General features: G+C 36.4%; 1 long non-coding RNA gene across 1 annotated transcript; it reads right to left on the bottom strand.

Moving 5' to 3' along the window:
• Positions 1-765: 765 nt before the first annotated feature.
• On the bottom strand, positions 766-3,501 carry LOC132043964 (uncharacterized). The gene is made up of 2 exons (XR_009411985.1): positions 2,733-3,501; positions 766-1,967 (listed from the first exon to the last, which is right to left on the bottom strand). It is a non-coding gene; the product is annotated as an uncharacterized LOC132043964 (long non-coding RNA).
• Positions 3,502-8,111: the final 4,610 nt, after the last annotated feature.

Here is an 8,111-nt window from a genome sequence, read left to right as displayed (position 1 = left end):
AGAATGCCCATGTCCGAAATATTTAGTGCTCTCACCCTACGGTGGCGAGAGCCGCAAGTGACTCCAATCCAATGGCAAGCTGAAGCTTGAGAAGACCAATTTCGGGTTAAGGGATGAGAAGAGTTTAGAGTAAAGCTGCCTTTGAAGGCAAGAAGAGCTGATTGATCTGTGGTTATGTTTTTGCTAATGCATGTCTCTAAGAAGTAGAGTTGCAAGACTACTGCTGAAAGAAAGAAAGAATATGCTCTCTCCATGTGTACAATTGATTGGTATAGTAGTATTAGAATTTGTGTAGATTAAATAAGGAATAAAGTATTCACTATAAATAGGGATAAAAGGTTGTTAAGCAATGAGTACCTTATTATCAAGGAAAGAGGGCTATTGGGGCCAAAGCAGTGCCGTAGATGAGGGGTTGTAAATTTTCCAGAGGCAAGGGGACTTGACTTAAAAGTCTTCTGAAAGTTTGCCCCAATCAAGGCGTTAGATTCCATGGAGTCATATAACACGTTCTTTTTCTTATTTTCCTTTGATGCGTGACCTGACTGTCCGTCTTTGGCATATCATGAAGCTTCTCTCATGTTGTCCAATAGCATACTCATCTTGGTCCACAAAATAAATATCACTTTGATTATTTAAATTATAACAGAAGAAACGCATAGTTATGTTAAAAATCAAGATGAAAAACTATTAACCAAGTTTGATCAAGAAGAGCACACTGACACTTGCAGCCAGGGGCGGATGTAGCCTTTTGGCTAGGGGTTCATCTGAAATCATAATGTTCGACACGAAATATATATAATCACAACAAATATTATATCTAAATCCATAATTTTAGTACAATGAATTCAATACTGAAAATCATACACATGCACCGACATGTGAACTTCTCTGCCACTACAAAAGCAGGACACCATTCATCATTTTTTTTTTTTTTTGGAATAAGACACCTTCATCTTTGTGTTTACACAGCTCATACGGGAGAACATAGCTGGTAAGCTTTGCATATCTTACCATAAAGAATGAAAATTAAAAAAGATTAGAATTTTCAAGTTAGCTTCCCCACTACCCTTGTAAGTAATTTTGGTTGACAGGACCGGGGTAGTAAAAGATTTGAAAGAGTAGGGATGAATCATGAATGCAGCAGCAATCTACAAGGTTACCAGAAAACAGCTACAGAAATATGGTGGCTGGATAGATTGGTATTCCCAGACCAACAATTGGTATATTGTCTTTAAGCCAGAATCAGTTAATATGCCTCATGTCGACATATAAAGTTTCATCGTATTATTTTTCTTGTTCAGATGTATACTCCGGACTATGCTACAACATTCTTGCCCCATCCATATAGCATTGGTGTATACAGGCGAAAAATAAAGATTTATAGTACAAAAATTAAAGAACCTTAGGACAGGTTCCTAAATCAAAGTTCAAACATAAGATTGACAATTGTGATAGTGCTTGGAATGAGCATTCACCAAGCGAAGTTCCCACATGAGAACTGAGTTGAGTATGTGCCTAAGCAGAGACATTTCCTCAAGATGAATATCCGCTTGAGTATAGGTACCGGGTGACAGAATGTCTTGAAGTAAGCAAGTTAGAACATAGCTGGTTGGATGTCGCACCTGAATAGGTGCTCCATGCTTTTACCAAAGGATCTACAGTAGAAACTACCAAAAGAGAGAAGAGCCTTCTAAGCGAAACGAGGCCAACAAAGACATGGTTGGTACGTGAGGATATTGTGACAATTTTAAGTGGGGCTGTGTCAGCAAATCCTTAGGGCCTGTAATGTTGCACGCCATAGGCAAGTGCCACGAGTGTTAGTCGTTTAGGCAGCAAGTGTTAACACTGAGCTTTGGAGGAGCATCTGGCAAATGGGAAATTCGGAGGCTATGAACATATACAGATATCGTGAAGCTTGCTTATTGTCCAGTTCCAGTGTAATATCTGAGAAACTCGATGATGGGACCCTGCAAGAAAGTGCATATTAATCAAAGAATCTTGGGATCTTTTCTTCTTTAGTTTATTTTACACATACACCGAGATGCCACTTGGAACACTACAAGTTTTACTAGTGACAATTATCTTGCCTATCTTACTCAAAGAAGTAAAACACTAAACTCAGGAGATATAATTTAATATAAAATAGTTCTCTTCTCATAATATTGAAGAAAAAGTTGCGTTAGAAGGCATTTATATCATTTGGATATTCTACCATGTCGTATATCAACAATTGAGACAAAATGCACATTAAACTGATTAATTTTCCTACTACAGATAGCAACATAAAAGTACATATCATAGACCATAATGAGGCCAGTCATTACACATTTGAATCCCTAAGTTAACTATGATAGATTAGATACAGTACTATCATAGGAAACGTTTATGCATGCCCATGTCAGCAGGAGGACTCAACATCACAGATATACAACTTTGGAATAGAGCTGCCATACTCAAACACTTATGGAACCTGATAAGGTAGGTGCATGCTTATTACATTAAAGGGAATGAAGTGTGGGAAACAGCAGCACCTCAAGCATCATGGATCATTGGGAAGATACTTAAAGCACATAGCACTTGGATGGTACAGGATATACTAAAGCAGAGTTCTTGCAACAGAGTACTCTATCAGGAAAGTGTACAACAGGTTGAGAGGAAGCTACCCATAGATTTTATGGAAAAAACTGCTATGTAACAATCAAGGTTGTCCAAGATGGATCTTTATTCATTACCTGGATCTTCATGGAAGATTGGCAACAAAGCATAGACTGATCAAGTGGGCTGTTAACTGTAGCCCAACGTGCCCACTTTGTGAATCAAGCCCAAAAACTATGCAACATCTATTCTTCAATTGTCCATTTACAGGTAAAGTGTGGCACAAACTATTACAATGGCAGCATATCAACAGACCAGTGCTGGCATGGGAACAGGAGCAAGCTTGGGCAAGAAAACATGCTAATGGGAGTGAGAGCAGATACAGAATGACTTGCTCTGGTTGCATCTACTATTTGTGGCAAGAGAGAAACACAAGGGCATTCCAAAGCAAGAAGAAGACTGAGAATGTGATTATAAAGTTGATTATACAAGATGTGCATTGCAAAGGAGGGAAGCAGCCTAGATTAGCCAAGATGTTGCTGGAACTTAATTAGTATCCCTAGTGTAACTAGTAGAATGTAGTTTGCTGTTCTAGACTTTTTGTTTGGTTGTTCAGGTGTACTAGAAGTTGGGGCTTACTGTCCAACTCTAGAGGGTTCAGCTCAAATTGTAAAAACTTTTCCCTGGTAATACATCAGTTTGTTACCAAAAAAAATATGTTCAAATTGCTACATTTACTTCAGTTCAGCTAATGTGCCTGTTAGCTCTATCATGCCTTTCTTCTATGGAATTGAAGCCTTCCTTTTCTCCTTTCATTGATAGGGGGCAGGGCTTGAAGCCCTTAATCGATACAAGGCTCTCAGTATAGTAGAAAACTGAATGAATAACACGTGTTCCCATTATCCTACATTGTTTTGTTCTCAGGTTGAACAAGAACGGCATGTTTGGAGCATTTTCAACTACTATATCTCCACTGGTAAGACCCTAATGCGTAGAAAATAGAAACACATGCCAAAGGTCAATTTCTTTTGCCATACACCCTCTCCACAGCTACCACCGTCGATCACCCAAACCTCAAGACACTTCTTGAATTCATCACGTGAAGAGTATGCAAGCAATGCAAGTGACCCTTGATAGTTCATTGCCTTAAAACTGTGAGATTCAGCAACCAACACTTCCGGTACTGGAATTATGCTGAACATCTCGTTCCTCAAATCGAACGAGGCAAGAACAGTTTTATGAGGTTCATTCGTGTTTCTTATAACCCAGTAAGTAAACCCTTCAACAATTGCATCACAACTACAGGTAGTCACATTTAAGTGAACATCAGTCTTAACTTCCAAGATTCCAATTTGGTCGAGTAAACCTCAACTATAGTCCCTTGCCAACCTTTATAGTAGTTCACAATCCTCATGACCTTGTAATCATGAATTCATCAAAACCCACTCTCACATAACATTTGCGCGTCCTTTGAACCTTAATATTGTGCATAGGGAGCAACTTAAATTGATGTATCTAAGGGTTCCATATGCAAATCAATTTACAGGAACTGGTGCTTAGACAAACCAAGCCATTAATTGAACCTACAACAGAATAATCAGAGCATAGGTTCAGTAAGCTTTATCCATTTCGTATAGGGGACAACGTCAAACCATTTATTGCACTACTTTTAACAAGGATATAATGGGCATTAGGGTCTGAATTAAATCTCTTAAGGTGCACAGAAATGAACCAGAGGGTTGAAATGAGAGTGCGCCAGCGTGTAGATACGCACTTTAATTGCAAGAGAGTTTTAATAGGTAATTTTAAGAAAATATCCACAATAATCTCTTCAGCAAGAATGGAAATATTGGAATTTTGTCGTGCATTCTGCATTTTCTAATATTAAGGGAAACTGAGATTCTATTTCTCGTTCAGACAATTCATCAAACAGTTTGTATGCAGAAATATAGTGGCCCTAATTTAACTGAAGCTTTTCAAGAAATTACCTTCAATGCTGATTTTATTTTTAGTCCCTTTTTTCCACATTTGTGAGCTTAGCATCGCAAATTCCTCCCCCTTTTAAGTCAATGGGATAATAGTCAAAATACCCCCAAGTCAATGGGATTTTTGGGAATTCCTTTTTATTTTTCTGGGAAAGATTCTTTTATCATTTTAAAAAAAAGTTTTAATGGGGTGGAAAGTCATAAGGTGCGGAGGTATTATGACGTGGAGCTGAAATGGAAAGACACTTGGCATCTTTAACGAAGTGGAATGCCAAGTAGGATTTCAGTTAAATATGGTCCGGTGGATTTTCCGGACAAAGTCATTTTCAGAACAAATTAGATGAAGTTCAATGATTTTTAAGTTGCAATATTTACTTTTAATGATTTTACTGCCAAAAAACTAAGAGTATAAGTTAGAAGATTATTTGCGTAATCAACCCCTTGATTTTGTCACCTAATCAAAGAGGAAAAAACTGTTTAAAATGATAAAAAAATAAATCCAGTTATACGAAATAACGAAAATCATGATAGAGTATCTTGGATGTAAAAATCAGTGGAGGATCAATGAGAGCAGTGGTGGAACGTTAGTAAAGAATAAAATTCCTAAACCTAAAAGCTGCAACTTTAGGTGCATGAAAGGTTCCTACTTTGATTCTTCTATGTTTGGTGTTACTTTTTCAAATAAGGAAGGATTTATGAATACATAAAGTTAGTTTATTTAAAAGTCATTCGACTCATTTGAAGGAAACTAGTATATGTACACATGCGTTGCACGTGCTTTCCGTGGAAGTTGTTTTTGGCTAAATATGAAAGAATATCATTCATATCCAGATTAGTGAAAGTTAAACTTTAGGAAAAAAGCTTTTATATATAGTGCGTTTTTCTCCTTCTATCGTGTTATAGTTTGTGGATGTGCACAAGTTAAATTTCTCACTTATTGGTATATAACCTTTTTTCATTTGTGTGAAACCCACCTTTTTTGTTTACTATTATGCGTTATTTTATTCATATTTTCATTAATGCTAAAAAAATTATTTGAACAATTTCAATTTTAAATTTCTTTTCTTTTAATATATCAAATATTCAACTTGACGATTTTCTTATTTTTGATATGTCGATGGCACACAATTTACATATGAACATAGTAATGTTAGCTAGGTATAAAATACTTCACGTTTCTACTATGTCTCAAGATATTACAGCTCATATTTACAGCTTCATGCATATCAAGAAGCTTAAACATAACATTTTGTAAAAACTGTACCAAATTCCGATGGAAGTATATCTTCCTTAGGATGTTTGGTAGATTATTGTTAATTTCACAGTATAAATATGCAAACAAGCCATAGTAACTTATGATAAACATGGTTAACAATAATTGAAATATTTTTTAAATTAATTACTATTATCTTTAAAAGTCTAAACGATCAATATGCATCTACAAGAAACAATGTCTAATTATAACATTGGTGTTCGTTTCTTTCGGTAGGAACCATATCTACCTGTAAGTAAATTATATTGGGAAAAAAAAAAAAAAAAAACTGCCATCCTGATTTTAGTGTCGACAAACACGAGTGAATAACATGTAAATCCTTAAAACTTCAAGAATCTACAAACAAAAAAAGATAAATAGAAAGAAATGTAAATAGCTTAAAAAAAGAGGAATACCGTTCATAATTATGGTCATGAGATGACCCATGCTACAAATTGTCAAAGAACATCTTAAATGTCAAATCGAACCATTAATTTGAACTTAAATTCTACACATCATCTCCTGCATTCAAATGGCAACGCTGTAACTGTGCAAGCTACAAACTATTTTGTAGTATGCCGACAAAGTAAATATAATTGCCTTGCAAATAATTACATTCCTGTCTAATCAAAATTATTTAAACAATGAACTCCATACATAGTATATATATATATATATATATATATATATATATATATATACACACACATACACACACACATATATATATATATAGATATATATATATATATCGGTCCTAAGTCCATCAATTTGGCCTTTCCAAAATCCACATCAACACTCGGCAATAGTATCTAGAATGGAAAAATGAGAGCAAAAAAAGCACCAAAAATAAATAAATAAAGAATACTTGAGCAAGGAATTCATCCAAAGAGTTCAATCCAATATCAACATGAAGATCATCTAGTAAGGAGCTAACTCATTGGTTTCAAATTCTATGTCAATTTAAGGAAAATTCTATAAAATAATTATTGGGCTAAACGGTCCAAAGATACTCTTAACATGATGTGATATTGTCCGCTTTAAGCCAAGCCCGTACGGTTTTCCCCAAAAGGCCTTACATCATTAAGAGCATCCAACTCCTTATAAATAGCTCCCTTTTCTTTTCAGCTATCAATGTGGTACTTTGTTCGCACACCCAACAATCTCCCCCTTGAACTAAGTTCCACGTGGCTCATTGTCATACTACGGGTCAGAGATTCAACATGTCTGTGTGCCACCCACACTGTCAGAGTATTTACTATCACCGAAGCTCAAAGGCTGTGTATGTGTCTTCGAAGCTACGGGTAAAGGTTGTAAATCGGCCCATAGACAGGCAAAGGCACTAAGCCGGGCCCCACGCCACACTCCGCCATCTTCATACTTATCCCGCCAAACCATTGGCTCTGATACCACTTTGTTGGGAAGAACAAGCAATAACCAAATTACACGACGAGGTAACAGCGGAAGAAATACCCAAGTCAAAACTTCCCACAATATTTGAACCAAGAGAAGACAATAAACACTAACACAAATGGAAATCCGGGCAGTAGCTATACCAACAATAAAATAGCAAAGCAAGCAAAAATAAATCGAATGGAAGAGAATCCAAATTTACGTAGTAAAACCCCTTCAAGGTGAAGAGGAAACATCCACGGGACCTCCGGCCCACAAAAGCTCCACTATAATCAACAAGAGTTACAACAATGTTCTCCAAATGACTACAACAACAAAGCCAAGCACGGAGCAACAATACATAAAAGATAGCACCAAAACTAGTGAAGAAAGGAGAGAAATAGCCCCCAAAAATGAGCTACTGTTCGTACGCGAAAACTGAAGCTACAATCCACAAAATCCGATATCCACCGTTGAAATCGAAGAAATAGATGTTGAGAACTCCCAGTTCAAATTTCAGCACGATCCAATGGTTAACGACTCGGGAAACACAATTTAAAGCGGACTGCTGTAGCAAAAAAATTTCTGGACCAAAATCTGCTTTCTCTCTCACGTTTTTCTCTCTATATGGCTGCTATGAATTCACTCTTGTGTTCTAAAGTAAGACCTAAATTGATCCTATATATAGAGGAAATTTTTTAGGCAAAAGTGGCCTGGTCCAAATTAGATTGGATTTTATTAATCTAATTTCATATATAAAGGGAAAACCTAACAATTCTCATCCTCTCGACTATGTGGAGGAAATCGCCATCCCGGCGATCAACCAACACTCTAAATCTAGACTCGCAGCCAAGCCTAGGACAACCTGAATGGATGACATCTTCACA

The sequence above is a fragment of the Lycium ferocissimum genome, chromosome 2, assembly GCF_029784015.1.
Source record: "Lycium ferocissimum isolate CSIRO_LF1 chromosome 2, AGI_CSIRO_Lferr_CH_V1, whole genome shotgun sequence".
NCBI lineage: Eukaryota > Viridiplantae > Streptophyta > Magnoliopsida > Solanales > Solanaceae > Lycium > Lycium ferocissimum.
The sequence above is the reverse complement of the archived record's forward strand: the minus strand, read 5'-3'. Positions and strand labels throughout refer to the sequence as shown.